Genomic DNA, 27,493 nt, shown 5'->3' on the forward strand with positions numbered 1-27,493 from the left:
CTGGCTTCAGATTTGTTCCTGGCCTGAACTGGGCCACTGCAGCCATGTGGGGAGTGAACCAGTGGATATAAGACCTACCCCCCCTCCCTGCCTCTCTATAACTCTGCCTTTCAAATAATATTCAAAAATAAATCAATAAATAAAAAATAAAAAAGACCTGTTCATTTATTGAGAGGCAGAGCTACAAGCAGAGAAAGGGAGAAAGGGAGAGAGGGAGAGAGGGAGAGAGGGAGAGAGGGAGAGAGGAAGAGAGAGAGAGTGAGAGTCTTCTACCCTTTGGTTCACTCCTCAAATGGCCACACGCCCAGAGCTGGGCCAATGTGAAGCCAGAAGCCAGGAGCTTCATCTGGGTCTCCCACATGATGCAGGAGCCCAAACACTTGGGCCATCCTCCTCTGCTTTCTCAGGCCATTAGCAGGGAGTTGGATTGGAAGTGGAGCAACCGAGACTTGAACCAGTGCCCATATGGGATGCCAGAGGCGCAGGTAGAGGCTTAACCGACTTCGCCACAATGATGGCCCAATATTTATGTTTTTTAATGAACAGATTACTGAGGTTTAATTTGCATGCCATATAACTCATCTATTTAAAGTACATCTGTTTTAAAAACTGAATTGGGAAATTTCCAACTCAAGTCTATGTTGGTCAACAATTAACATCAGTGATTTTTCTTGAGTTTGTTTATTTGGTAAATACTCATCAGTTTCTTCAGTTGATTCTTTCCTTTCAGCACCTGATTAGAATAGGCAGGGAGTTAGATCCTTTAGCAACTGCTATACAGCTGAGAAAAGAATTTTATGAGATTGCTACTCATTTTTCCTGTCTTTGGACACCTCTAAATCTTGTCCAATTTTGTTTTAAAATATTTATTTTTTATTTATTTATTTAAAGGCAGAGAGAGAAAGAGATATCTTCCACTTGCTAGTTTACTTCCCAAATGGCCAATGGCCCCAATGGCTAGGGCTGCACCAGGCCAAAGTCAAGAGTTAGGAACTCCATCTGGGTAGCCCACATGGGTGGCAGGGGCCCAAGTACTTAGGTCATCATCCATTGCCTTCCCAGGTGCACTGGCAAAAAGCTGCGTACTCAAGTACCCAGACCTCAAACTGGAACTCTGATATGGGATGCAGGCATCCCGAGAGACAGCTTAACCCACTATACCACAATGCCCACCCCAATCAAGCCATTACTGCCGAGCCACAAGTATCTCTCATTCGCATAAAGAGCCACAAGCATCTGAACTCTTATTTTCAATTATTATTTCTAAACAGGGCTTTAATAACTGCATTTTCATAACCATAGCTGTAACCATAGCTCACTACAGAACACCAACAGGCAGCCTTGTTGATTGTCCCAAATAATTACTGGCTTCAGTTCTCCATTAACTGTCTCATCATCACCTACCTCCCAAACCTGTATGTTTCTTCCATAAATATTTACTTTGTGGTTGAGGATCTGAATTTTAAACTTTCAAAAGCAACTTCTTACCTAATCGCTGCCTTAAAAAAAAAAGAAAGAAAGAAAAGAAATCTCTCACAAACTTAGAAGAGTTCTCCCAATAATGATGGGAACAAGGTGGGCATTGTGGCACAGAGGATTAAGCTACTATTTGGGATACCCACATCCCATATAGGAATCCTTTGGATTGAGTCCTACTTTCACTTCAAATCCAGGTTCCTGGCTAATGTACCTGGGAGGAGCTGACAGATAATGGGAGACCTGGACTGTTGTGGACATTTGAGGAATAAAGCAGTGGATGGAACATTTCTCTCTTTCAAGTAAAAATAAACACACTTTAAAAAAATGAAAGGAGTAATCAAAATTTCAGCCTTTTCTGTAGATCACGAGAATAGCAGGGGCAAGCATTTGGTGCAGTGGCTCAAGTTGCTGCTTAGGATGCCTATATCCCATACTGGAGCTCCTGGTTTGAGTTCTAACTACTCTACTTCCTTCCAATCTACTTTCTTGATAATGCACATCCTGTGAGGCAGCTGATGATGGCCCATGTACTTGGGTTCCTGCTACCAATGTGAGAGATCTAGAAGGAGTTCTGGCTCCTGGCTTTGGCCTGGCCCAGCCATGGCTGCTGCAGGCATTTGGTAAGTGAACCAGCAAATGGAAAATATCTGTCTACATCTGTCTATCTCTGTGTTCCATATAAAATGAAAATAATAAATTTAAATTAAAAAAATAACTTAAATTTACTGCTTAAGAAATGGGATTATTTAACTTTTTAGAAGATTTTTATTTATTTGAAAGGCAGAGAGAGGAGAGGGGAGGAGAGGGGAGGAGAGGGGAGGAGAAGGGAGGGGAGGGGATAGAATTTTGTCTGCTGGTTGACACCCCAAATGGTCGGGAGAGAATTTCCTATCTGCTGGTTGACTCCCCAAATGGTCGTAACAGCCAGGGCTAGGCCAGGCTGAAGCCAAGAGCCTGGAACTCCATCCGACTCTCCCACGTAAGCGGCAGGGGTCCAGGCACTTAGGTCATGCTCCGCTCTTTCCAAGGCACATTAACAGGGAGCTAGATTGAAAGTGGTTGAACCAGCACTCCGATATGGGATGCTGGCATTGCAAGCAGTAGCTTAATCTACTGCATCACAACACCAGGCTCTAGAAGAGACTTTCAAGCTCACAGCGTAGGAGTGGAATGAGTAGAAAACAGGTAAGGCAAGACCGTAGTGAGAGGGTGAGTTCTGCTTCATGTTTTGTGTTTACAGACAGTAGGGGAATGTCTTAGACTGTTCTTTTGCCTGCTATATGATCTCATTTTTACAGCATGAGGGTACTGTTAGGAGCCAAACAATAGCCTGTACAGCATCCAGTGTATACCAAGCCCTTGTGATACTGCTGTTGAATAAATGAATGAATTTTAAAACAATTCTAAATGAGAATATTGATTTTTACACAAGTAACATCCTGATTTAAGTTCCTCCAATATTGAGAGTCAATTAATTCCTGTTGTTTTCTAACTTGTCCTAGTTACTTCATTTCAAAAACTACAGGATTAGAGAAAAAATAAAGTTTCCTTACAACATGTCTGTAAGGTCTTTCAATGTAGGCAGCAAATCTTTCTGTTTATTGTTGTAACTCCACTGCCAGTGCTGGGCCGAATACACAGTAGTTGCTCAAAAATGTATGATGCATGAATGATTATTAACCTTAGTGTACATATACATCCATCTTTCAATATACTAATTGATTTTGGCCATTTTTAACCTATCTTTCTACCAACCAAGGTAGGAATTCTGTGGAACTGGGAGGCTGCTTTCTTACCTATTTGTAGTGTTGAGCACTGTCCCCAAAACAAAATAAGTTCATGTCTAACTATTTTCAATTAGCTGAAATTTATTTAATACCTTCAATTAACTATATCTACTCCCTGATTTCACTCCTTATTTTTTTTTTTTTTTAATTTGACAGGTAAAGGTATAGACAGTGAGAGAGAGAGAGACAGAAAAGGTCTTCCTTCTGTGGGTTCACTCCCCAAATGGCCACCACTGCTGGTGCTGCGCCGATTCGAAGCCAGGAGCCAGGTGCTTCCTCCTGGTCTCCCATGCGGGTGCAGGGCCCAAGCACTTGGGCCATCCTTCACTGCCTTCCTGGGCCACAACAGAAAGCTGGAATGGAAGAGGAGCAACCGGGACTAGAACCTGGCACCCATATGGGATGCCGGTGCCGCAAGGCGGAGGATTAACACCAAGTGAGCACGGCACCGGCCCCTCACTCCTTATTCTAATCATAAAAAAGTTATAAAACAGAGGCCAGCGCAGTGGTGCTGCGGGTTAAAACTCCAGCATCCCACACTGGTGTCAGTTTGAGTCCAGGCTGCTCCACTTCTGATCCAGCTCCCTGCAAATATGCCTGGGAAAGCACCCGGGGAAGCTCCTGGCTCCTGGCTTCGGATAAGCTCAGCTCCAGCCGTTGCAGCCATCTGGGTAGTGAACCAGTGGATGAAAGACCTCTCTCTCTCACTGTAACTCTTTTAAATAAATAAAAATAAATCTTAATATAGCAAACTTCATACCTGACACTCTTATACATTTCTCTTTCTTTCCTTCTTTTAGTTTTAAGTCAGGAGGGGAACTTTTTCTTTTGTTAACAGCCATTTGAATTCTTATAATATCACTGGCAGGCCATACAAAATTACTAACTTAAAAATTAACCCGCACAGGGCTGCTGTTGTGCCATAGAGGGTTAAGCTGCTGCCTGCAATGCCAGCATCCTATTTAGGCATTTCCTTACTGCCCCACTTTCAATCCAGTTCCCCGCTAATTGCAGCAAAGGAAGGTCCAAGTGCTTGGGCTCCTGCACCCATGTGGGAGACCTGAAGAAGCTCCTGACTCCTAGATTCAGTCTGGCACAGTATTGGCCATTGAAGCCATTTGAGAAGTGAATCAGCAAATAGAAGATCTCTCTCTCTCTCTCTCTCTCTCTCTCTCTCTCTCTCTCTCTCTCTGCCTCTCCTGTAACTCTGTCTTTCAAATAAAAATAACAAATAAATAAGCCAGCCAACAATAGATTTATCAAATTTTGAGTCCTGCCTGTGGTTGCCTTGTCAGAGCCAGACCAAATGACTTCACAGGCTTTATAGGGCCCATGGGCCAGCTGTTCCCCACCCCTGTTTTAAGCCTGAGAAGTCTACTAGCATCAGCATAAATGCTACCTGTAGTACTTAATACTTATCTATGTCTCTTAATATGCTTGATACATTTTAAAAATAATGTTAAGAGGAAAATGGAGATGATTAAAAATAACTGATACAGGGCCGGCGCCACGGCTCACTAGGCTAATCCTCCGCCTAGCGGCGCCGGCACACCAGGTTCTAGTCCCGGTTGGGGCGCTGGATTCTGTCCCGGTTGCCCTTCTTCCAGGCCAGCTCTCTGCTGTGGCCAGGGAGTGCAGTGGAGGATGGCCCAGGTGCTTGGGCCCTGCACCCCATGGGAGACCAGGAAAAGCACCTGGCTCCTGGCTCCTGCCATCGGATCAGCGCGGTGCGCCGGCCGCAGCGCGCCAGCCGCGGCGGCCATTGGAGGGTGAACCAACGGCAAAGGAAGACCTTTCTCTCTGTCTCTCTCTCTCTCACTGTCCACTCTGCCTGTAAAAAAAAAAAAAAAAAAAAAAAAAAAAAAAATTGATACAGAGGGAAGCATTTGACACAGTAATTAAGATGCAGCTTGAGGCTACATCATGTATCAGTCTGCCTAGATTTAAGTCCTGGCTTTGCTCCTGATTTCAGCTTCCTATTAATGTGAATTCTGGGAGGCAACAGTTGATGACTCCAATACTTGACGTGGAAGACCCTTATCAAGTTCCCAGCTTCTGGCTTCAGCCTAATCCAGCCCTGTCTGTTGGTAGGCATTCAGGCTGTGAATCAACATGGGAGATCTATGTCTGCCTCTCTACCTTTCAAATAAATAAATAAAACAAACAAATGTAGCTTAACAAACTAGGAAGCAAGTATAACCAATCGAACCCTAACTTTTAGGGGCCAGTGTTGTGGTGAGGCAGATTAAGCCAACACATGTGATTACCAGCATCCCTTATCAGAACATAGGTTTGAGTCCTGGTTGCTCCACCTCCAATCTGATTCCCTGCTAATGCACCTGGGAAAACAGCAGATGATGGCCTGAATACTTGAGCTCCTGCCACCCACATGGGAGACTGGATGGAATTCCAGGCTCCTGGCTTCAGTGTGGTCCAGCCCAGCTGCTGTGGTCATGGAGGCAGTGAAATACTGAGTAGAAATCTGGTTCTCCCCCTAACCCCTGTCACTATGCCTGTCAAATAAACAAACAAGTATTTAAAATAAAACTAACTTTTAGTAAAAAGGAAGTTACTTTTACTTATAGATTACTAACAGTTCTACAGAAAACTCACAGGTTTAGGCACAGCCCTACTGAAAAATCATCTAGTCAAGTAATTTAAAAAATGTTAACTAGCAAGGAGATTTATATTATAAACAATTCTTAGAACTTGGAGACTTTCTGGATAAAAAAATTTTTTTTTCAGTTTTTTTTTTTCCTTTGAGGCAGATGATTAGACAGACAAGAGTGAGCTAAGCTCCCATGTGCTAGTTCTCTCCCCAGAAACCTGCAATGGTTGGGGATGAGTCAGGGCTGGAACCAGAAATTCAACCCAGTAACTCACATGGGTTATCTGAGCCATTGATTGCTGACTTTCAGGGTCTGCATTGGCAGGAAGCTCAAATCAGGAGCCCAAACCAAGAATCAAACCCAGGCACTCCGATAAGAAACCCAGGTAAATTAATCACTAGGCCAAAGCCTGTCCCAGTCTATGTTTAACTTTGTTTAAAAAAATAAATAAATAAAACCTACCAAATGGAGCCAGTGTTGTGGAGGTTATGTTGCTTGAGTGCTGTGCAGGGTGAACTACCACCTACAACACCATGAGGGATGCCAATCTGAGAGTCTCGTTTACTCTACTTACGATCAAGCCTCCTGCGAAGGTGCCTAGGAACGCAGCAGAAAATGGTCCAAGGACCTGGGCCCCTACCACTCATGTGGGAGATCAGAATGGTATTCCTGGTTCCTGGCTTCAGCATTTGGGGAATGAACCAAAGGATGAAAACTCTTTCTTCCTGTCTCTCCCTCTCTGCTGCTCTTTCAAATAAATAAATCTTTAAAAAAGAAACTGTCAGATTATTGTCCACAGCAGCTGCACCACTTTTATTTATTTATTTGAAAGACAGAGATAGAGCTCCCAACTGCTGGTTCAGGCAAATGCCTACAATGGCCAAGAGGTCAAATTTGAGAGCCAGGAACTCAATCCAGGTCTCCTAGGTTGGCTGGCAGGAATCCAACAACTTGAGCCATCACTGTTGCTTTCCAGGTTCTACGTTAGCAAGAAGCTGAAATCAGAAGCTGAAGCTAGGAATCCAATCCAGGTACTCTGATATGGAGCTCAAGTGCCCAAACACTCACCCCTCTGCCTTTTTATATTCCCACCAGCAATATTCAGGAGTTCCATCTTCCCCACGTACTCATCAACATTTGCTATTTCCTCTGTGTGTGCGTTTTAATGGCCAACCTAATGGACATGAGATGGTATCTGATCAGGGAGCTTCTAGATGTGCAAGAAGTATTTGGGAAATAAGTAAGTACAGAGAAGGGTCATCTAACAACTTGATAGTTAAAAATACTTCCAAGAAGGGCCGGTGTTGTAGCACAGAGGGTTAAGCCACCACCTGAATGCCAGCATTCCATATCAGTATGCTGGTCTGAATCTTACTTGTTCCATTTCCCATCTAGCTTCCTGTTAATGTGCCTGGAAAGGCAGGTTAAGATGGCCCAAGTGCTTGGGCCCCTGTCACCCATTTGTGAGACAAGAATGTAGCTACTGGCTCCTTTGGTGTGGCCTGGCCCTGGTTATTGGAGCCATTTAGGGAGTGAACCAGCCAATGGAAGATCTCTCTTGCTCTCTGACTCTCCCTCTCTGTCGGTTTATCTTTCAAATAAATAAATAAATCTTTAAAAATAATATTTCCAAGAAGTGCAGAGATTTAAACTGGGAGGTTCTGGGGAAAAAAATTAAACGTAAGAGACAAAAGAGGATACAAAAGAGGTTACAGGAAATATAATTAGCAGTTACAAAAGTGTAAATGCAGCCAAGCAAATGTAGTCTCTAGGCCTATGGTTCTCAAAGCATAGTTCCTAGGACAGCAGCATGAATATTACCTGGCAATCTGACAGAAATGGACATTTTAGGGCCCCACCCCAATTCCACTGAATCAGAAATTCTGAGGATAAGGCCCTAAAAATTCTGTTCTACAAGCTGCAGATGATGCTGACACCCTAAAATTTTAGAACCACTGGGGAAGTATGATTAGAGAACTGTCATTATATCACTAAGGTTTAAAGCAGAGGAAACAGGAGGGGCAATAGTGTTTGCTGACAACTATCAGACTGTCTATGCTAATATAAAATCAGGAGCAGCCTATGATAGTTCTTAACTTCTCAGGCTCTGTTCAACTCTCAACATTGTCTTTGACAACTAGAAAATATATATTCTTTTCAAGTTCTCACAGAATATTTATGAAACTTCACTATGTGGTTTGAATCATAAATTTAGATATTAAATTTTCATTATCATTCATTTTTAAGTATGAACTCTCCATGATTTCTTTTGCTACCTGGAGCTAATTTTTAAATTTCCAAACATTTTGGGGGCAGGCATTGTGGCACAGCTGGTTAAACTGCCACTTGGGATGCCCCCATCCCAGATCTGGGTACCTAGAGTCGAGTCCCATCTCTAACTTTGCACCCAGTCCAGTCTCCTGCTGAGGCAAGAGGTGATGCAGCAGGGAATGGCTCAGGTACTGAGTCCCTGCTACCCACACGAGAGACTCAGGATGGTATTCTTTTTTTTTTTTTTTTAAGATTTATTTATTTATTTATTTGAAAGAGTTACACAGAGAGAGGAGAGGCAGAGAGAAAGAGAGAGGTCTTCCATCCGATGGTTCACTCCCCAATTGGCCGCAACAGCTGGAGCTGTGCTGATCCGAAGCCAGGAGCCAGGAGCTTCTTCTGGGACTCCCATGTGGGTGCAGGGGCCCAAGGACTTAGGCCATCTTCTACTGCTTTCCCGGGAGGATGGCATTCTTGGCTCCTGCCTTCTACCTGGCTCAGCCTCAGCAGTTGTAGGGATTTGGGGAGTAAACCAGCAGATGAAAGACATCTCTGGCCTGCGCCGCGGCTCACTAGGCTAATCCTCCGCCTAGCGGCGCCGGCACACCAGGTTCTAGTCCCGGTTGGGGCGCCGGATTCTGTCCCGGTTGCCCCTCTTCCAGGCCAGCTCTCTGCTGTGGCCAGGGAGTGCAGTGGAGGATGGCCCAGGTGCTTGGGCCCTGCACCCCATGGGAGACCAGGAGAAGCACCTGGCTCCTGGCTTCGGATCAGCACGGTGCGCCGGCCGCAGCGCGCCAGCCGCGGCGGCCATTGGAGGGTGAACCAACGGCCAAGGAAGACCTTTCTCTCTGTCTCTCTCTCTCACTGTCCACTCTGCCTGTCAAAAAATAAAAAAAATAAAAAAATAAAAAAAGACATCTCTATTACTTTAAAAAAAAAAAGATTTATTTATTTATTCAAAAGTCAGAGTTACACAGAGAGAGGAGAGGCAGGCAGAGAGAGAGAGGTCTTCCATCCCCTGGTTCACTCCCCAGATGGCCACAACGGCCGGAGCTGTGCCGATCCGAAGCCAGGAGCCTCTTCCAGGTCTCCTGTGTGGGTGCAGAGGCCCAAGGACTTGGGCCATTTTCTACTGCTTTCCCAGGCCATAACAGAGAGCTGGATCGGAGGTGGAGCAGCCAGTTCTCGAGCCGGAGCCCATATGGGATGCCAGCGCTTCAGGCCAGCGCGGTAACCCGCTGCCCCACAGTGCCGGCCCCTCTCTATTACCTACCTACCTACCTACCTACCCCTCTCTCTCTCTCTCTCTCTCTCTGTGTGTGTGTGTGTGTGTGTGTGTGTGTGTGTGTGACTCAGCCTTTCAAATAATATAAGTAAACATTTAAAAAATTTTCTAAACATATTTAAAAATCACCTTGAATAAAATTGAATCCTGATTTAGCTTGCAATGGCAACACAGAGGGTGACCTATCAGATACAAAGTCTTTGAAATCTGTTGGGACTTTTCAAGAGTACTTTTTAAGGTTGTTGAATAATTATCTTTTGCACAATCTGTTGTCTGGGATTCCACAAGGTACTACCTATGTATATAGTAACAGCATATGATACTGACTCTTCAAAACTAAACTTGAGTACAATATTCTACAGTCACCCAGGAGTTTAAGCTTATTGTGTTGCTGTAATGTAAAAACTTCTCTGATGATGGTGAATTCTCCTTGTAGTTATTTTTTATTTATTTATATTGAACCTTTGATATCTGGTACAAATAACTTTAAAATGCTAATTTGTTGGGCCAGCACTGTGGCACAGTGGGTTAAAGCCCAGCCTGAGGCGCTGGCATCTCATACGGACACCAGTTCTAGTCCTGGCTGCTCCTCTTCCGATCCAGCTCTCTTTATGGCCTGGGAAAGCAGCAGAAAATGGTCCAAATCTTTGGGCCCATAAACCAGCATGGGAGACCCAGAAGAAGCTTCTGGCTCCTGACTTCGGACAGGTGCAGCTCCAGCTGTTGCGGTCATTTGGGGAGTGAAGCAGCACATAGAAGACCTCTCTTTCTGTGTGTCCCTACCTCTCTCTCTCTGTAACTCTGTCTTTACCTACTATTTTCTTCCAGGTAAACTGAATTTTTTATTATTTTTTATTTTTTTTTTTTATTTTTTTTTTTTTGACAGGCAGAGTGGACAGTGAGAGAGAGAGACAGAGAGAAAGATCTTCCTTTGCCGTTGGTTCACCCTCCAATGGCCGCCGCGGCCGGCGCGCTGCGGCCGGCGCACCGCACTGATCCGATGGCAGGAGCCAGGAGCCAGGTGCTTTTCCTGGTCTCCCATGGGGTGCAGGGCCCAAGCACCTGGGCCATCCTCCACTGCACTCCCGGGCCACAGCAGAGGGCTGGCCTGGAAGAGGGGCAACCGGGACAGAATCCGGCGCCCCGACCGGGACTAGAACCCGGTATGCCGGCGCCGCTAGGCGGAGGATTAGCCTAGTGAGCCGCGGCGCCGGCCTGAATTTTTTATTATTATATGATACGACAGAGACTGCTGGTCACCTTCCCAGTATACAATCTCTCTTCTTTCCTCAGTAACAATGTTCAATTTTACTCTGGGCAGCAATGTGCTGTTCTAAATCACATTTCCTAATTGCACTGCAGCTTATGGTCAATGAAGTTGCTAGGTGGAACTTCCATGAAACCACTTGAAACAGATGGCATGATAGCTTGCATGTGCTCCACCCTCCCCCATGCTTCCTCTTATAAGCAATCTGTGAAAGCTGCTGCTTCAAGTCCATCTTGAACCATAAGGTTAGCCATATGCTAAACATGGTGGCACAGAAACATAGTAGTACACAAGGACCTTTATGATAAAAATGAAACCTACATAATCAGACCTAGACTGCTACTCTCTAGACTCTCACAAAGGAAAAAAAAAAATGTCTGTCGGTCTTCAAGTCACCACTATTTGCATTTCGACCCAACAGCAAAAAACAATTACAATCTAAAATATTGATAATGATATAATACATTTTATTTTTAGTATTGCTTCCAACCTTGAATTTTATTTTACTGTATTACTACTTCAGTATCCCTAATCTGAAAATCCAAAATACTTGAAAATCAAAATCTGCTTGAGCACCAAGATGATACCACGCCCAAAATTCCACACCTGACCTCATGTGATGAGTCACAGTCAAAACATAATGTGTTGGGCCAGCACTGTGGCGCAGCGGGTAAAGCTGCCACCTGCAGTGCTGGAATCCCATATGGGCACCAGTTCGAGACCCAGCTGCTCCACTTCTAATCCAGCTCTCTGCTATGGCCTGAGAAAGCATTAGAAAATGACCCAAGTTCTTGGGCCCCTGCACCGGCATGGGAAGACCAGGAGGAAGCTCCTGGCTCTTGGCTTGGGATCGGCGCAGTTCCAGTCATTGTGGCCAATTAGGGAGTGAACCAGTGGATGGAAGACCTTCCTCTCCCTCTCTCCCTCTCTCTCCTTCTCTCTCCTTCTCTCTCTCTCTTTCTACCTCTACTTCTCTCACTGTATAACTCTTTCAAATAAATAAATAAATCTTAAAAAAAAAAAATAACGTGTTAAAAATATTGTAGAGGAGTCAGCTCTGTGGCATAGCGGCACTGTGGCATAAGCCACTGCCTACAGAGCCGACATCCCATATGGGTGCTATTTCAAGTCCCAGATGCTCCACTTCTGATCCAGCTCCCTGCTAATGTGCCTGGGAAAGCAGTAGAGGATGGTCCAAGTATTTGGACCCCTGCACCCACGTGAGAGACATGGAAGAAGCCTGGATCCTGGCTTTGGCCTGGCTCAGACCTGGTCGTTGCAGTCATTTACGGAGTAAACAAGCAGAGGGAAGATTCTCTCTCTGTGTGTAACTCTGACTTTCAGACAAATGAATAAATCTTTGAAAAAAAAAAAAATGGGAAAGGGCGGCCGGCGCCGCGGCTCACTAGGCTAATCCTCCGCCCTGCGGCACCGGCACACCGGGTTCTAGTCCCGGTCGGGGCGCCGGACTCTGTCCCAGTTGCCCCTCTTCCAGGCCAGCTCTCTGCTGTGGCCTGGAGTGCAGTGGAGGATGGCCCAAGTCCTTGGGCCCTGCACCCCATGGGAGACCAGGAGAAGCACCTGGCTCCTACCTTTGGATCAGTGCGGTGCGGCGGCCGCAGTGCGCCAGCCGCAGCAGCCATTGGAGGGTGAACCAACGGCAAAGGAAGACCTTTCTCTCTGTCTCTCTCTCTCACTGTCCACTCTGCCTGTCAAAAAAAAAAAAAAAAAGGGAAAGGGGACTCCTGTTATGATTTTTTTTAAAGACTTATTTATTTATTTGAGAGGCAGAGTTAAAGAGAGAGGGATAAACAGAAAAAGGTCCTCCATCCGCTGGTTCTCTCCCCAGATGGCAACAACAGCCAGAGCTGGGTTAATCTGAAGTCACCTTATGCTGCTTTTCTGAAGCCATTAGCAGGGAGCTGGATCGAAAGAGCAGCCGGGACTCAAATCGGTGCCCACATGAGATGCTGACACATAGGCAGGGGCTTAACCAACCGCACCACAGCCCTGGCACAAATAAATCTTTAAAAAAATTCTAGACAGTTACACTCAGGCTATGTGTATAGGATAGTCACGAAACTTAAATTAATTTTGTGTTTATACTTGGGTCCTATTGCAAGACAGCTGATTAGATTTAGGCAAATAATCCAAAATTTGCAAAGAAAAAAAATCCAAAACTTGAAACGTGCAGGTCCAAGCATTTCAGATAAAGGATGCTTAATCTCTATCACAATTTATCAATTTTCTATACTTTTACTTTCATCTTGCCTCTATCTTCATGTTTTAATTTTTTAATATTTTAACTACATATAATTAACTGGCTTTATGTTTTTACACACAGTCTGATAATCTTTGTCTTTCACTAAGAGCATTTAATACACTTATATTTGTTATGATCACTGATATATCTGACCTTAGTTCTCCCATCTTTGTCCTACACTTTTGTTTCTCTCTGCTTTTTGTTCACAATAGTTGAGATCTCCCTCTCCCATTCCATTTGCTTTCTACTACAAATTAAAATCTTTAAGAGGCTACTTCAGAAAATTTAAAATGCATATTTAACTTAAAGTTTAAATTTAATAAATGTCTCATGTCTGTCTGTCAGTCTATTTGTGAGGTTCTGATTAGAAGTTGATTTGGTTTTTTGTTTGTTTCTGCAACAAATTACCACAAACTTAGTGACTTAAAATGACATAAATTTATTTTCTTGCAGTTCTGGAGGTCAGAGGCCCAAACTGAGGAGCAAGTTTTTAGCCTGGTGGTTAAGACATCTGTATCCCATACTAGAGTATCTGGGCTCAGGTTCTGGCCCTATTTTGTGACTCCAGCTTCCTGTTAATGCAGATCCTGGAGGCACCAGTGATGGCTTAGGTAATAGAGTTCCTGCCAACCACATGGGAGACCTGGATTGCATTCTTGGTCAACCCTGACCTGGACTCAGCCCCTGGGGCATCCCAATAGATAGGAGCATCTCTCACTGCCCCTCTTAATGGGATAAATCAATTTGTCAACAGTGCTGTGTTCCTCATGGAGTGCTAGGGGAGAGGCTGTTTGACTTTCCTCTTACAACCTCAGAAACTGCATGTCTTCCTCAATTCTGGTTCCTTTAGTTATTATTTTAAAGCTATTTTTAAAGATTATTCACTTATGTATTCAAAAGGCAAAGTGACAAAGGGAGAAACAGAGATCCTCATCTGCTGATTTACTCTAAACCACAACAGTTGGAGCCCAGCCAAGCTACAGGCCAGGAGACAGGAACTCCTTCTGGGTCTCCCACATGGGTGGCGAGAGTCCAAATACATGGGCCGTCTTCCATTACTTTCCCAGCCACATGCTGGACAACAAGCGAAATAGCTGGTACTTGAACCTGCACTTGGAGAGGGGATTCCAGCTTCATTAACAGCAGCTTAACTCACTGTGCCACAACATCTGCCCCTTTTATTATTTTCTAAACCAGAAATGTGGGGCCAGCATTGTGGTGCAGTGGGTTAAGTCACCGCCTGTGTTGATTCTGGCAAACCATATGGGCTCATGTTCCTGGCCCAGCTGCTCCACTTCCAATCCAGCTCCCTGCTAATGCTCCTGGGAAAGCAGTGGCAAGATGGCCCAAGAACTTGGATCCCTGCACTCACAAGGGAGAACCAGATCCATCTCCTGGCTTTGACATGGTCTGGCCCTGGTTGTAGCCATTTGCGGAGTGAACGAGCAGATGGAAGATCTCTCACTCTCTAACTCTGCCTTTCAAATAAATAAATAAATCTTTAAATAAACAAACAAACAAACCAGGAACATAACATCTTTAAATCCTCCTCTTGCTCTTTTTTCCTTTATAAGGACCCTTGTGATTGGGCCCACAATGAATAATTCATGACAATCCCCCTTATCCCATGAATTGAATAACACCTGTAAATTTTCCTTTGCATTTAAGGTAACATATACACAGGTTTTGGAGACTAAGACATAGATATCTTTGGAGGGCCATTTTTCTTCCATATGAAGAAAAATGTACCAGATCTTTAAGTCCTCTTTCCATGTTTTACTCCTTCCTAAACATTTTCTATACCTTTTATCTGCCTGCACAGCATTCTCAATTATTTCTTCAGAACTCTCTTGTCTGTCTATCTAATATGTTCCTGAATATGTCCATGGATTTTTTATTTCAATTATATTTTTTCATTTCTGGATACTACCTAATTATTTTAGACAATTGCTTTTTCCTGAGTCACATTTTTAATTCTATTTGTTTCTTTCCTTTAAAAAAAAAAAAAAAGATTTTATTTGAAATGCAGAGTTAGAGAGAGAGAAAGAGGGAAAGAGACAGAGAGGGAGAGACAGATTTTCCATCTGATGGTCCACTCCTCAAATAGCCTCGAAGACCAGGGCTAGGCCAGGCTGAAGCCAGGACCTTTTTCGGGTCTTCCACATGGGTGGCAGGGGCCCAAGGATTTAGGCCATCCTCTGCTGCTTTCCCAGGAGCATTAACAGGGAGCTGGATTGGAAATGGAACAGCTGGGACTCACACCCATGCCTATATGGGATGCCAGCATCACAGGTGGCGGTTTAACCTGCTATACCACAACACCAGCCCCTATCTGTTTCTTGGGATGTATTAAACACACGTATTTTATATTCAGTATCCAGTGACAACAATACCTCAAGTCTTTGTAAGTTCTCATGTGCTTTTTTTTTTTAACCAAGAGTTCATGCTCTCTGGAATATTTTCTTTGCTAATTCTTTGAGGCCTTTGAGGGAATGTTCCTCCATAAAGGATCAGAGTTTACTTCTGCCTTTGCCTGGGCACTATCAACTACTGTCACTTAAAATAAGTCTCAGCTTAGGCTTTTTTTTTTCTTCCAGCTTAGGTTGAAATTTCAAATCACACAGATAGTTGGGCCCCAAACGTCAACAGGGCATATTTCTAACAGTAAATATTGAGGACAAACTTCTTTCACCCTCTATTCATTGCCATGGCTGAGATACTTAAATTCTCTATCTTTGCTAGGCTGATTTTTTCTTCCACCTCTGGTTCTCCTTTTTGCAGGGGGCATATAGCATTTTGGAGATTTTTATTTTAGGCAGAGGGATCTCTACATTGCATGACGCCTATCTGTTTTCTCCCCCAAGACCTTTCTGTACCTAGTAAAAAGTGACAATGTAGAGCCAGTGTTGTGGCAAAGAGGATTAAGCTGAAACTTGCTACAACGACATCCCATATCAGAGTGCTGATTCAAATCCTGGCTGCTCTGCCTCTGATCTAGTTCCCTGCTAACGCTCCTGGGAAAGTAGTGGAAGACAGTCCAACTGCCATGTCACACTCTGTTTTTCCCTCTGTGTCTCTTCACCTTTCAACTAAATAAATCTTCAAAAACAAAACAAAATTTAAAAAACCAATGTGAGTCATCTAGAACCAGTAGGTGCCACTGGGGCAGTAATCATTTGGTGCTTGCATACATCACTGGATTTGGGTTTTCTGGTTACTATCTTACTTTTTTGCCACCTTAGTCATGATTTTTTAAGATTTTCATTATTGGCCGGCACCGCGAATCACTTGGCTAAATCCTCCACCTGCGGCACTGGCACCCCAGATTCTTCCCAGCTGGGGTGCCGGATTCTGTCCTGTTTGCTCCTCTTCCAGTCCAGCTCTCTGCTGTGGCCCGGGAAGGCAATGGAGGATGGCCCAAGTGCTTGGGCCCTGCACCCGCATGGGAGACCAGGAGGAAGCATCTGGCTCCTGGCTTCGGATGTGCCAGCCGTAGCAGTCATTTGGGGGGTGAACCAACAGAAAAGGAAGACCTTTCTCTCTCTCTCTCTCACTGTCTAACTCTGCCTGTCGAAAAAAAAAAAAAAAGATTTTAATTATTGGCGCTGCCGCTGTGGCGCAGCGGGTTAATACCCTGGCCTGAAGTGCTGGAATCCCATATGGGCACTGGTTCGAGACCTGGCTACTCCACTTCCAACCCAGCTCTCTGCTATGGCCTGGGAAAGCAGCAGAAGATGGCCCAAGTCCTTGGGTCTCTGCACCCTCATGGGAGACCTGGAAGAAGCTCCTGGCTCCTGGCTTCGGATCAGCACAGCTCTGGCCGTTGCGGCCAACTGGGATTGAACCAGTGGATGGAAGACCTCTCTTTCTGCCTCTCCTCTCTCTCTGTAACTCTGCCTTTCAAAGAAATAATTTAAATCTTTTTTGTTAAAGATTTAAATTATTTCTTTGAAAGGCAGAGTTACAGAGAGAGAGAAAAGGAGACAGAAATAAAGATCTTCTATCTGCTGATTCACTCCCCAATCGGCCACAATAACTGGGCCAGGCTGAACCCAGGCCCTTCTAAGGTCTCCAACATGGGTGCAGGGGCCCAAGCACTTGGGCCATCTTCCACTGTTTTCCCAGGTGCATTATCAGGGAGTTGGATTGGAAGTGCAGCAGCCACGACTCAAACTAGTGTCCATATGGGATGCTGGCATGGCAGTCGGTGGTACCTTAACCTGCTGGACCACTGCACTGACCTCAACCATGACTTTTTTTTTTTTTTTTTTTGCAAGGTAAAGAGAGAAAAAGGGAGAGAGTGTGTGTGTACTGTTCTATCTGCTGGTTCATGTCCCAGTGCCCACAATGGCCACAGCTGGACTGGGTAGAAACCAGAAGTGAGAAGTCAGGAACTCAATCCAGGTGTCCTACATGGGTGGCAAGAACCCAATTACTTGAGTCATCACTACTATCTCACAGTGTCTGCATTAGTGGGAAGCTGTAGTTAGGAACTAGGGCATGCTTATCAAACCCATGGGTGTCTTAACCAATTTTAACTGCTAGGGTAGCCCACTCCTTCTGCAAGGATTTTTAAAAGTTTTTATATTTAAAGGACAGTTTCACATACTACTGGAAATAAACTGTACCAATTTTTAACTGAAAATAAGTCTTAAATTATGTTATGTCAGTGGTTCTGAAATTATATTCTATCTGAGCATTTCACTTCTTGGTTCCTCTTTTCCTTTGTCTCTTTAAAGTTCCTTTCTAAAGGGTTTTCTTTACCAAATTACTATAAGAAAGTATAAACTTTCCAGTCTTCCCCCATCCATTTCCAAGACCCTGAAATCTTCTCAATATGTCTAACACTTAAAATATGGCTTTATACAGTATAAAAATGCATTTACAGGGACTGGTGTTGTGGTGCAGCATCTTAAGCTACCGCCTGCGAAGCCAGCATCCCACATGTGCAGCAGTTTGAATCCTGGCTGCTCCACTTCCAATCCAGCTCCCTGCTAATGCATCTGAGAAAGCAGCAGATAATGGCCAAAATATTTGGGCCCCTGCCACCCACATGGGAGACCCAGATGAAGCTCCTAGCTCCTGGCTTTGGCCTGGCCCAGCCCTGGCTGTTGTGGCTATTTGGGAAGTGACCCAATGAGATAGAAGATGGAAGATCTCGATCTCTCTCTCTCTCTCCCCCTAACTATGCCTTTCAGACCAATAAATAAATCTTTTTTAAAAAGCAGGGTTGGGGGTATAATTAAAAACGTATTTACAGGATGGGCATTTGGTGGAGCAGTTAAGATGCTGCTTCGGACCCCTGCATCCCAAATCAGAGTGTAAAGGTTAGAGTTCTGGCTCCTATCTTGACTTCAGCTTCTTGTTAATGCACACTCCGGGAAGCAGCAGGTGACAGCTGGGTCTCTGTCACTGCATGAGACCTGGATTCATTCCCAGCTCCAGACTTCAGACTGGCCCAGCTCACTCCCAGCCATTGCAGGCGTCTGAGGAATGAACCAGTGGAAATGAGCTTTCTTCTCTCTCTCTCTTTTTGCCTTTCAAATAAATAAAATTAGAAAAACTTTAATGTATTTATATTATTACCAAATAATAAAAATCAAGTTACTTATAGACAAATAAAAGTGCAGTTAGAATGGAAAATAAAAATGATTTACACGTTAAGGTAAAGAAATTCATTTTTATTTTTCATTACTTTCATTATATTACTTATGCAATAAAATGAATACCACCCCATTATAAACTGGTTAAAGTCCCTCTTCCACTCGTTGAAAATTATTCATAAATGTATTACTTAACTCTACCTATTCAGATTTTTCCATATAACTGTTTCAGGATGCTGGTAAATTTCTCTGGGCATTCAAACTGAAGAAGCAGTCACTGTAAAGTTTGTCGTATCATGGTTTTACTTCAAAGCTACAGACATCCCGCTCTTTGAGCTGGCAGAAATCAACCAGAAATACATTCTGTGATCAAAACCAATGCAGCCCCAATAGTACACTCTGACAGTGAACAGAAATGGGCTGAAATTACTAAATGTAAGTGACTTAATCTGTTATTTCAAAGCACCTTCTCTAAAGAGGAAGTTAGAATGGTTTCACAAGCTCAAGGGTGGGGAAAACATACTGACTTGCAGAAAGGTCCAATGGTAAAGGAATGGGCAGAGAAACCAGGACCATAGTAACCTTTGATGACCCACTGATTTTGTTTTTCATTAAAATTAGAATGTCCACCACACAAAACAACAAATTTGACCAGACCACAAAGAATGGTCATTCCCTCATCCCCGTTCTTCCTGCAAACCACTTCAAAGTACTGTGTAGGAGGAGGAAGTAAGTAGGTAAGTAAACCCAGTTGGACAAAAGATACCCATATCTGTGAAGGGACCTTTCCTCATAACAAGGCCAAGAAGTTTTGTCTGTTCTTATGCCTCCACACTAATCTAACAGAATCCTGAAAATAACTTGGATTTGTTTTACTCTCACTTGTTTGCCACTTTTATTGCCATTGTAGATAAAGACAGGAATGTCTCCTTTCCTTTCTATAACTCAATTCTATATTTACAAGAACCTATCAAGACTTCTGAGTAGTAGTAGCAGTAGTAAATAAAGGTGAACTAGAAAATAATCCAAAAGACCAACAACAAAAAGAAATGCCTGCTTTAGCTGGAATCCAGATCACTAGAATCATTTGATGAAAAGTTTTTGGGGGTAGTCATTTGGTTGTGATACCCACATCCCATATTGGCATGCCTGAGTTCAAGTCCTGACTCCACTAGCAAGTCTAGCTTCCTGCTGATACATACCCTGGGAAATAGCAGGTGAACTCACAGAGTTGTGTTTCCACAACCCATGAGGGAGATCTCAATTGAGTTCCTGGCTCCTGGGCATCTGGAGAGTCAAATGGATAGGAATTTCCTCTGTCTCTGTTTCCCAAATAAGTAAGATGAGTTGAAAACAACCATAAACCAAAAAACCTGGGGCAGGCATTTGGCTCAGCAGTCAAGAAGCCTAAACTCCATGCTGGAGTGCCTAGTTCCTCTCCCCAATCCAGTTTCCTGCTAACATGCAATGTAGCAGACAGCAGATGATGGCTTAAGTACTTGGATCCCTGAAACCCATACAGGAGAGAACTGAGTTCTGGGCTCCTGGTTTCAGTCTGGCCCAACCCCCACTGTTGTGGTCATCTGGGGAGTAAACCAGCAGATAAAAGATTGATCTCTCTCTGCCTACTCTGCCTTTCAAATAAAATGAAAATTTTAAAAAGAAGGGAAAAGGTGCCAGCATTGTATAGTAGTGAGTTAAGCCACTGCCCGAGATATTAGCGTCCCATATGGGTACCAGTTCTGATCCCCACTGCTCCACTTCCAATCTAGCTCCCTGCTAACAACCTGGGAGAAGCAGCGGAAGATGGCTTAAGAGTGTGGGCCCCTGCCACCGACACGGGAGACCTGGAGGAAGCTCCTGGCTACAGCCTGATCCACTCCCAGCTGTTGTGGCCATCTGAGGAGTGAACCAGTGAATGGAAGACCTAACCTACCTCTCTCTCTCTTGCTCTCTCTCTCTGTAACTCTGATTTTCAAATAAATAAATAAAGCTTTAAAAAGGGGGGGAGGGGGTGACCTCAGAATCTTTGTTTAAGAAAAATGTTTTTTGGGGCTGATGCTGTGGCGTAGCAAGTAAGGCTGCCACCTGCAATGCTGGTATCCCATATGGGTGCCAGTTTGAGTTCCGGCTCTTTGCTATGGCCTGGGAAAGCAGCAGAAGATGGCTCAAGTCTTTGGGCTCCTGCACTGGCACTGAAGTTCCAGAAGAAGCTCATGGCTTCAGATCAGCTTACCTGTGGCCATCTGGGGAGTGAACCAGGGGATAGAAGACCTTTCTCTCTCTCTGCCTCTGCCTCTCTGTAGCTCTGCCTTTCAAATAAATAAATAAATCTTTAAAAAAAAAAAAAGTTTTTTTTTTTAAAGAAAGTGAATAGTCTTCACTGTGAAACAGTCCCTCATTTGAAAACTCAGTGGAAAACTACAAAGATAATGTTTGGGAGTAGAGTCTCCCATGGCCTCAAAAGGTACAAGAAAGGTACAATGGGAAAAGAAATGGTTGATCCACCAGAGTAGCAGAGAGAGAGAGGGAGAGAAAGGCAAAGAAACGAAAAACCTAAACCATATTTCAGTACTGCATTTGAAACATTAATCAAAACCAACCCTCCTCTAGTAGCTTGCTCAGAAGTCAAACACAGTGAAGGAAAAATCCTAACACACCCACAGGATTCCCATGAGCCTGAGCCAAATTCAATGATCAAGACACTGTAGTGAAACTAACATAATTTTGTACATTTGGCTGCCTAAAAGCCCATGACTAAATTGATGCTTTATAACTCTAGAACAAGAAAAACACTGTTACTCAAAAGATAACTGAATTTTACTTGCCCCTTTTCCTCTTATACCATTTACTAACAGTCACAACTCACTTTAATCACCAGCTACATAAACATCTCCATTATTAGAATGAGCATTTGACACAGCAGTCAAAACGCTAGATGGGACACTCACATCCCAAACCACAGTCCCTGGGTTTGATGAAGGCCATCTGTCCCAGCTTCCTGCTGATGTGCATCCTGGGAGGCAGCAGGTGATGGCTCAAGTTCTTGGGTCCCTATCACCCTTGTGGCAGATGCATATTAAGTACTTGGTCCCTGACTTGGGCCTGTTGCAACTCCAGTTGTTGTGGGCACTGTGGGAATGAAACAGTGGATGGAAAACATCTGTCTTTCAAATAAATAAGATAAACAGTTTGAAAATCTCCACTCTTAAACAAAAGGACAATATCTGAAACATACATAATGCCTCATTATTAAAATAGGAAAAGGCAAAACTATCATTTAATGAATAAAAGTATTAGCATATTGATTTCAGAGTAATCTTATTTTCTCTTCCCCAGTATCACTGCTACCTAACAACTTTTCTATGATCGCCTATAATTAGCTTTTATCATGTCCCATCTTCTAATCTCATAACTATACCAACCTCAATTTATCTACGAAATATTTTCAAAATACATGAAAAATATGCCAAGCTGTATATACAAGGGTTCTCCAAAAAGCATATGGAAATATGTTTATTATGGACTATAGAGGCAGGTATTTGGAACAGCTGTTAAGAAGCTGTTTAGGATGCCTGCATTATCTTATTGAAGTGCCTGAGTTTAAATCCTAGTTCTCCTTCAGATTCGAGCTCCCCACTATGTACACCTTAGAAAGCAGTAGCTGAAGTACTCAGATCACTGCCACCCATGTGGAAGACCTGGATTGAGTTCTAGCTCTTGGCTTGGGTCCAGCCCAGCCCCAGCTGTTGCAAGCACTTGGGAAGTGAATCAGCAGACATAAAATCCATTTCTGTCTCTATGCCTTTCAAACACAAATTTTTTTTTAAAGATTTATTTATTTTACTTGAAAGTCAGAGTTACACAGAGAGGGAGAGAGGGAGGGAGGGAGGGAGGGAGGGAGGGAGGCAGAGAGAGAGAGAGAGAGGTCTTCCATCTGATGGGTCACTCCCCAATTGGCCGCAACGGCCAGAGCTGCGTCAATCTGAAGCCAGGAGCCAGGAGCTTCTTCCGGGTCTCCCATGGGGTGCAGGGGCCCAAGGACTTGGGCCATCCTCCACTGCTATCCCAGGCCATAGCAGAGAGTCAGACGGAAGTGGAGCAGCCAAGAAAGACTCAAACCGGCGCCCATATGGGATGCCGGCGCTTCAGGCCAGGGTGTTAACCCACTGCGCCACAGCACCGGCCCCCCAAACACATTATTTAAAAAAGAACAGAAAAAGTAACAACTATGCAAGGCTTACAAATTTTCTGCACCAAAATACTTATTTTTAATGCCATTTTCCATTAGCTTTTTGAACCCACCTCACATAACAGGTTTTTTTTTTTTTAAGATATATTTATTTATTTGAAAGTCAAAGTTACACAGAGAGAGAGGTCTTCCATCCACTGGTTCACTCCCCAATTGGCTGCAACAGCTGGAGCTGTGCTGATCCAAAGCCAGGAGCCAAGAGCTTCTTCCAGTCTCCTACATGAGTACAGGAGCCCAAGGACTTGGACCATCTTGTACTGCTTTCCCAGGCCATAGCAGAGAGCTGGATTGGAAGTGGAGCAGCCAGGACTCAAACCAGTGCACACATGGGATGCCAAAACTGAAATTAGCGGCTTTACCTGCTACGCCATAGCGCCAGCCCCACATGACAGGTTAATAAAAATTCCTCCTTAATCTAATTATTAAGAAAAGATGTCTTTTAGCTGAATTTACTAGAAAACTGAAGTTAATTCTTTTAAACCCTAAAATAAGTTTTAGACATACTATATTTGTAGAGTAAACTGTAACTTTACTGCACAAACAATTTAACTATAAAAATGATACTTAGGGTCTGACACTGTGGCAGAGGGTTAAGCCAGTGCTTGCAAAAGCTGACATTTAATATCAAAGTGCTAGTTCTGAGTCCTGGCTACTCTGCTTCCAATCCAGCTTCCTGGTATTATGCCTAGGAAGGCAGTGAAGGAATGGCCGGGGTGCCTGGGCCCCGTCACTCATGTAAGAGACAAGGATGGAGCCCCTAGTTTTGGATTGGCCTAGTTAGACTGTTACAGCCATTTAAGTAGTTAAACCAGCAGATAGAAGATATCTCTGTCACTACATCTTTCAAATAAATAATAAATAGTAATAATTTAACCACCCAGCCAACTCAAGTTAACAAAATAAGATAAGGAAATGGCGGGGCCGGTGCTGTGGTGCAGTGGGTTAGAGCCCTGGCCTGAAGCACCGGCATCCCATATGGGCGCCGGTTTTAGTCCCAGCTGCTCCTCTTCTAATCCAGCTCTCCCCTATGGCCTGGGAAAGCAGTGGAGGATGGCCTAAGTCCTTGGGCCCCTGCACCCATGTGGGAGACCTGGAGGAAGTTCCTGGCTCCTGGCTTCGGATCGGCACAACTCCAGCCATTGTGGCCAATTGGGGAATGACCCATCAGATGGAAGACCTCTCTCTCTGCCTCTACTTCTCTCTGTAACTCTGTCTTTCAAGTAAATAAAAAATAAATCTTAAAAAAAAAAAAAAAAAAAGGAAAGGAAATGGCAAGGACTCTTAACAAGGCAAATACAAGATACAATATATTTTATTTTTTTCTGGATGGTAGAGAGAAGCCATTGGATTGTTTCATAAAAATATGATGTCCTCAAGCCCCAACGCAATATGTTTATAAAGCCAAATGCTGCAATGCTTAACATGCCATGCCAGTTTTAAGATTAAATTTTTTCCTTCCTTTTCATCAAAAGTCATTTTTTGTTATTGTTGGTAGGTTGAGCTATGGTGAACCTTCGTTCTGTTCTGCAATCTGTCTCCTTTAATTTTCTCTGAGCTTTTTCAAAACCTGTTAGTAAAGTTATATCAAGTTCAAGTGACTATGCTCTTGAAAACTTCAGAAGTACACCCTTGAGAAAAGTGAGTAAGTTTCAGGGTTCAGACTTTTATTATACAGACTTCTTAGCTTATGCTCTAGTTTCTAGTTTTCAGCGGTGCATACATAACACTTTTCTAGGGAAATAAAACTAAAGAGATCCTATGAGTGCAAAAATATGGTTGCATAAAGATGGGCCACTTCATTGTATAAATAGGTCAAATAAAGCAGATATAGGAGAAGCTGATACAGGTATGATTTATGTGAGTCAAAAATAATCACTGGGAACAGGCATTTGCCCTAGCAGTGTGCCAGCAGTTAAGACTCCTAATATCCTATATCAGAGCTACCTGGGCTAAACTACCAGATCCAGCTCCTGATTTCAGCTTCCTGGAAGTAATGATTACAGTTCAGGTAATTGAGCCCCTCCTACCTACTTAAGAGATGTGCACTGGGTTCCCAGCTCCTAGCTTTAACCTAGCCCAGTCACTGGATGTAGCAGGCTTTGGGAAGTAAGTCAGCAAATGAGTTCCCTCTCTAACAGCACCTCTGCGTCTCAAATGAATGACTAAAAAACATTTCTAAAATACTCATTGTACCCTGGTTCATAAGAGATTTTTGCCCTAGGCCTGAGCGAAGGGAGACTAGTTTGAAGATCAGCCAAGTAATATCAGCCTTATGAACTCTAATAATTCAAAATTATTTTCAAAAAATAAATGCTTTTTTGTGTTCCAGTATATGTAATAAACCAAGTAAATAAAACAATTTGTAATTAGGAGTCCTTGGGTACATTTCTAACACAAATAAATAGGAAGCATACATGAGAATTCAGGAGATGGGCATTTAACACAGCAATTACACTGGTTGAGTCAACTATATCCCATATTAAAGTGCCTGGGTTCAAGTCCTGGCTCTGCTTCTGATCCAACTTCCTGCTAATGTACAACCTGGGAGTCAGCAGGGTGATGGTTCAAGTACTTGAGTCTCTGCCTTCCACAAGGGACATCCAGATAAAGTTCCCAGTTCCTGGCTGTATCCTGGCCCAGCACTGGCTGTTTCAGGTTTAAACACCTTAAACGGAGTCCAATAGATGAAAAACTCTATCTTTCAAATAAAGATAAATAAATAAAAACTGTAAAACATGGTAGAAAAAGGAATGAAACTTTGTATACCAGGGTGCAAAAAAAATACTGAAATCCATGCAGTTTTTTTAGACTATGTATTTTTAATGAACTTTTTAAATAAAGACCCCTCTTAAGTAGCATGGATTTCAAAATTTTTTACACCAAAATAAGCTTATATTTTAATTCAACTTTCCATAAGCTTTTGAAGTGCCCTAGGACAATTAACAAGTCAAATATAAATGCCGGCCTGCGCCGCGGCTCACTTGGCTAATCCTCCGCCTGCAGCGCTGGCACTCTGGGTTGTAGTCCCGGTCGGGGCACCGGTTCTGTCCCAGTTGCTCCTCTTCCAGTCTAGCTCTCTGCTGTGGCCAGGGAGTGCAGTGGAGGATGGCCCAAGGCCTTGGGCCCTGCACCTGCATGGGAGACCAGGAGGAAGCACCTGGCTCCTGGCTTTGGATCGGCGAAGCGCACCAGCCATGGCAACCATTTCGGGGGTGAACCAACAGAAGGAAGACCTTTTCTCTGTCTCTCTTTCTCTCACTAACGCTGCCTGTCAAAAAAAAAAAAAAAAAAAAATACAGATGTCCCTGACCAACTCTTAGGTTAGCCAGTGCCTCTATGACTCTACCATAAACCAAATGTTTATGAAGTCTAAAGACTTTATATGGGGCTGGCGCCGCGGCTCACTAGGCTAATCCTCCGCCTTGCAGCGTCAACACACCGGGTTCTAGTCCCGGTCGGGGTGCCAGATTCTGTCCCGGTTGCCCCTCTTCCAGGCCAGCTCTCTGCTGTGGCCAGGGAGTGCAGTGGAAGATGGCCCAAGTACTCGGGCCCTGCACCCCATGGGAGACCAGGATAAGTACCTGGCTCCTGCCATCGGATCAGCGTGGTGTGCTCGCCACAGCGCGCTGGCCACAGCGGCCACTGGAGGGTGAACCAACAGCAAAAGGAAGACCTTTCTCTCTGTCTCTCTCTCTCACTGTCCACTCTGCCTGTCAAAAAAAAAAAAAAAAGACTTTATATGGCACTAAACAAATGAAATATATGCTAAAACATAACAAACAGGGCCAGCATTGTGACACAGCAGGCAAAGCTGCCTGGGATGCTGGCATCCCATATGGGAGCAGGTTCCAGTCCCAGTTCTGACCCAGCTCCCAGCTGGCAGCCTGGGAAAAGCAGCAAATGATGGCACAAGTGCTTGGGTCTCATTCCCCAGTGCTCAGGCCTTGCCGCCTATGTGGGAACCCTCACTGTTGCAGCCATCTGGGGAGTGAACCGTGAATAAAAGATTCTCTCTGTCTCTCCCTCTCTCTCTGTAACTCTGACTCTCAAATAAATAAGCTTAAGTAAAAGTAGCAAAGAAATAAGATAACAGTTTGCATCTATAAAACTGGTAAATATGGAAGAAAACCATGACACCCATTGTTGCTGAAGTACAGAGAAAAATCTGATTCCTTACTCAGGGATTTGAATCTCTCTTGAAGGCTATCATCTAATAAAATAGTCACTTGTTAAACCCTAACAAATAATAAGATTCATTATTGTAAACTCTAATAAGTTTCCTAAGGAAATAATTAAAAAGTAACATAAAAGTATTTATTAAAGGACTTATAATTGCACAATCTAAAAATAAACAACAGCAGTGAGAACAAACTGCCTCTAAAAGGTCTGCAAAGCATTCAAGGGAAACACCCAGAGACCTGTCTGAGGAGTGTCAGGACAGAGCTGTTAATCTTATCTGCCAGGTCACTTTGACTTGGACGATATGCACATAGATCTTAGCCATCTGAAACACACTTGCACAATCCTTTGTCCTTTATCTATACATTCCTTACCTATTCTCAGAAACTCCTCTTGAAATTAATCAGTAGTATTCTTTTCAGTTGCCTCTTCACAAAGACAGTACTCTTTATCTGAATTTGTCTGTAACCAATCGCACTATTTAAAAAAGGAATCTCC

At 43.7% G+C, this 27,493-nt stretch overlaps 1 protein-coding gene across 22 annotated transcripts in view; it reads right to left on the reverse strand.

Moving 5' to 3' along the window:
• Window positions 1-27,493, reverse strand: part of CSNK1G1 (casein kinase 1 gamma 1) — a 208,369-nt gene that overhangs the window by 155,305 nt on the left and 25,571 nt on the right. The window contains exon 1 of one of the 22 annotated variants that reach the window (XM_051821869.2): window positions 25,798-25,819. The exons of 20 other annotated variants lie outside the window; for them this stretch is intronic. The gene's annotated coding sequence lies outside the window, so the exon portion shown is untranslated. Of the gene's footprint in view, window positions 1-21,515; window positions 21,571-25,797; window positions 25,820-27,493 lie in introns of those variants that run through there. One more of the 22 variants, XM_051821868.2, reaches the window with a different exon arrangement.

This window comes from Oryctolagus cuniculus, chromosome 12 (genome assembly GCF_964237555.1).
Source record: "Oryctolagus cuniculus chromosome 12, mOryCun1.1, whole genome shotgun sequence".
NCBI classification, from domain to species: domain Eukaryota; kingdom Metazoa; phylum Chordata; class Mammalia; order Lagomorpha; family Leporidae; genus Oryctolagus; species Oryctolagus cuniculus.